Genomic DNA, 4286 nt, shown 5'->3' with positions numbered 1-4286 from the left:
GGCTTTCCCCGGTAAAAGCCCGTTTAGCTACCTTATCTGCTAGTTCGTTGCCCTCTATCCCTATATAAGCCGGGACCTACTAGATAAAGACCGAGGTGCCTTATTATTTAAGGCGGGAGATATGGTTTTTTAGTAGTTATAGCCTACTACGAGGGGCCCTGAAGCTTCTGAATAGCCGCCTATGAATCGCTAAAAATATAGCACTCTAGGGGCCTAGAAGACTGTTATAGGGCAGTCTCTAGGGCCTGAACTATAGCGTATAGTTTAGCGTCGGCGACTTTAGCAGAGGGGCCTAGGTTAATTCCTAGGGCTTTATAGGGCCTATTAACGGGTAACCACTATATAACAGCGGCCGCCGCCTGCTTAGGCGTTATAGGGCCCGGGTAGCCTATAGGGTGGCCTATGGGGTGGCCTTAGGAGCCGTCGGTGTAGAAAACAGATGCCCAGCTACTAAGAGACTGGATTTCCGCTAGGGCTTCGAGGTGGGCTGTTTTAGGGTCGGTGGGATCTTTTATAGAGGGCTACGGCGCTATAGGGCCGGGAAAATAAGGGCGTAGGTCCGCTAAAGGCGCTAAGGCCCAGGGAGCCTCCTACTTAATAGACGGGGCCTCTATATCCTAGGAGGACCCTACTAAGGCCGGTAGTTCCCCCCCTAGCTTATAAAGCTATATGGAGGGCTGCAGGGTCTAGAAGAGGGCGAGGTCGTTATCGTCGTTGTTTAATTCGTCACGGACACTGTCTAGGAGCTCCTTTTTTACTGGGTGGTTCGGTAGGAATTTTAAGATCCTAAAGGCGTAGAGCCTATTCGATTTATTTAACTAAACCCGGGCCGGTAGAATAGCGGCTTTTAATTCTAGGGGGCGGAGGGGGGAGCCCCTAAAGGCACCTAGGGCCCTAACTAGAGCGCCGTATTATAGGCGTTCTAGTCGGTCTACTAGGTGGGTTTTTTAGGACCCGGGGTCCTACTAGAGCTATGAGCCGAAGTCAGCTATAGTGGATACACAGGCTATATATAGCTGCCGTAGGGCCCTAAAAGACAGGCCCTTCTAGGAGCTAGCGAGCCTCTATAGTCGATTTAAGGCGCTGGTGGCTGAGTTTAACCGTTTTTCGACGTGGGGTTTAAAGGATAGCTTAGGGTCGAACCAGACCCCAAGCCACCTAATAGCCCCCTCGGTAGGCCTAATTTCGTGCCCTGCTATAGTAGCTGAGTCGTTAACTATAGAGCGTTTATTATAGAAGTGGATAAGCTCTGTTTTTTACGGGTCGAAGAGGACTTGGTTATTTTCGGCGGCGCTGAAAAGGGCGTTGGCTGCTGACTCTAGGGCCCTATAGTTCCTACTAGCTGATTTAGAAGCTACGGATAGCTAAAAATCGTCTATATAGGAGAGCTATAGGCCCTGGAACCCTTTATCTACTATAACCCCCCTAATATATATCAGGAAGAGTATAGGGGATACGGGGGAGCCCTATAGGACCCCTATATCTAGGGGGGTAGGCTGCTAGACCTGCCCCTTGAACGCTAGCTAGATACGCCTATTTTCTATAAAGGAGGCGACCTAGCTAATTAGGTTTAGGGGCAGTTAAAGCTATTATAGGGTGCGGAGGAGCTATGGCCTGGCGACGTGATCGAAGGCGCCTTTAATATCTAAAAATAGGGTCGAAATAACTAAATTTTTCTGATTTTTCCGTTATTTTTAGATATAATTTAGTAAAAGAAGGGCTATATCGATAGCTAAGCGTTATTTCCTACCCCCTATTTAACTAGGGTATAGAAGATCGTTATATAAATTCGTAAGGAAGGCGAGTCTAGTAGCTATAACCCTTTCGAGTACTTTACCTAGGCAGTTTAGAAGGGCTATAATCCTATAAGACTTAGGATATAAATAGTCCTTTTTCCCTGGTTTAGGCAGGATAACACCAAGGGCCTCTTTCTAGCAGGTAGGGTGGTAACCCACTAAAAACAGAGCTAAATAGGCCTATAGGAAGACCCCCGGTATCGTATTATAGGCTTATTAGATAGGTTTTAAGCCTATACGATCCGGGCCGGGTACCTTGCCTATGGCGGCTCTAAAGATAGCACGCTATAGTTTAATAGCCTATAGGCTAGGCCACTCCCAGGGCCTTCTAGAGTCCTTACTACCTAAACTAGTTAGGTTCTAGGGCACTCTAAAGGGGCTAGAGGGGCCTAGGTCCCCTAAAGGGCCTATACGAACAGGGGCTTTAGGGGCGTCGGTGGCGGTGGCCTTGGTGGCCTCGGGGGTAGGAAACAGGGTCCTTAGGAGTGTATTACACTTATCCTCGAAGGTATAGGCCTTCGGGCCTTCTAGTCCCTGGATAGGGGGTATTTTAGCGTTAAGGCTACTTTTTATGTAGCTATACGCCTTAAAAATCTCGTTGCCTTCGGCTTAGGCTAGGAAGGCATCCTAGTGGTCGGTTTTTACTGTTTTTATAGCGCGATAGTAGGCGTTTCGGGCTGCTTTCTAGGCGGCTTTAAGAGGGGCAAGCCGGGGGGCCGGGGCCCCTTTTTTTACCTCTTTCTTAAAGACCCTAAAGGCCCTACTACTCTCTTTTCGTAGGGTCTTTAGCTCTTTAGTCCACCACGGTTTCGAACGCTCTACTACTTTAAGCCTAGGCGTGGAAGACTATAGGGCTATAGTAATAGAGCTTAAGAGGTGGTGACCTATAGAGTCCTAATCTGTAGCGTTGATCGCCTACTATAGCTAAAGGGTTAGTTAGGGTTCTAGGTCCTTTAGAGACCTAAAGAATAGCTCCTAGTCCGCTAATTTATAGTTATAGGCGGGTAGGATAGCTTTGTTTATAGGGCCTTTAGGACCTAGAATAGCTGCTAAGATAAGGATAGCGCGGTGGTCGGAGGTGGTGTTATCGATATACCTCTAGCTATTAAAGTGGAGGCGGTGGAAGCCGGGCGTATAGAAAGCTAGGTCTATAACTAACTCCCGGCGTAGATTATCCCTAATCAGGGTCCCTCTATACAGGTTAACCTTTTTAGGGTCCACTAAATAGGTAGCTCCGAGGCTATCTAACTAGTCTACTAAAGGCTAGGCCTTAATAGTATCCTGATTCGACGCAGCCCCGTTCCACTGCTAGTGGTTCCTATTAAAGTCCCCTATAATAAGGGCGGGCCTAGGGATCAAGAGGCCCTATAGGACCCTTTCTTCCGTCTAGGGGCGGGCTATAGAGCCTAAAAAGGGGGGGGAGGTCGAGGGGGGGCTAGGAGGCCCCGGGGGGGTCGTGAACGGTCTAGGGGGGCCCGCGGTGCCTAAAAAGGGGCGGGGGCCCCTAGTATTCTTTGAGGGGTTAAGCTCTTCTTGATTATAGATGTGTAGGATATAGAAGGTCTAGGGGAAGTAGACCTCTATAATTTAAGCGTTTAGGTTGTCGAGGAGGTCGTTTTGAAGGGAAAAGTCGATATTACTAGCCTTTCTAATATAAGCTAGCACCCTAGGCCTAAGAGGGAAGACCTAGGAGGTGCAGGAGGTAGGGGGGGTAGTATAAAAGGCCGAGTGGTTTTTAATTACCTAGCCTTCCGGTTTCTAAAAGCAGTAGGGTTCCTAAATTAGGACTATATTAGCCGAAGCCTCTAAAGCCTATTCTAGGATCGATTCGTGGGCCGGTTATTATTTATTAGCGTTATGTTAGATAAAGAGTAGCCCGTTTTTCGAGCTTTTTTCCGAGCTAGAAAACCCACTATTTATAAGAATAGTTAGGCTTTAATAGCTCGAATAATCTCGTAATCCGGGCTATCCGGGGGGTGGTCGCCGTTATAGTTATAGTAGTGATATTTAGTATGGACGTAGATACCGTATTCTTTATAGCGGTTATAGTAGTGTTCGGTATAGTGTTCGTGGTTACCGGCGTAGATAAAATAGGTCGTTTCGGCCTTATAGGTGCCCCTAGTATAGCCGAATTTCTAGCACTTAGAGCACTAGGTTTTTGGGGTAATAGGCCTATATTTATAGACCTTAAGGCGTTGGCTCGCGATCTATAGGCCGAATTTTAGGTAGTGCTTTTACTCTGCTTCGGTAAGCACTACTAGGATAATAGTGCCGCTATTAAATAGGGGGTTAGGGCGGCCTAGCCACCTAGGCTGGCCTATGACCTTAATAGGGTTAAAGGTCGTAATTTCGGTGGCTATACCGGCTAGGCCTTGGCCTAGGCCGGAGCGGAGGCCCTAATCCTCCTAGGGGGCGGTAAAGGGGTCCTATTCTTTGAAAGGGTGGACCGGGACCTATTTAACGACTAGTTTAAACTAGTCGCTAGTAGGC

Source organism: Sodiomyces alcalophilus, assembly GCF_042370955.1.
Source record: "Sodiomyces alcalophilus JCM 7366 unplaced genomic scaffold ACRALscaffold_4, whole genome shotgun sequence".
Taxonomy (NCBI): Eukaryota; Fungi; Ascomycota; class Sordariomycetes; order Glomerellales; family Plectosphaerellaceae; genus Sodiomyces; species Sodiomyces alcalophilus.
Note: the sequence above shows the minus strand (reverse complement) of the source record.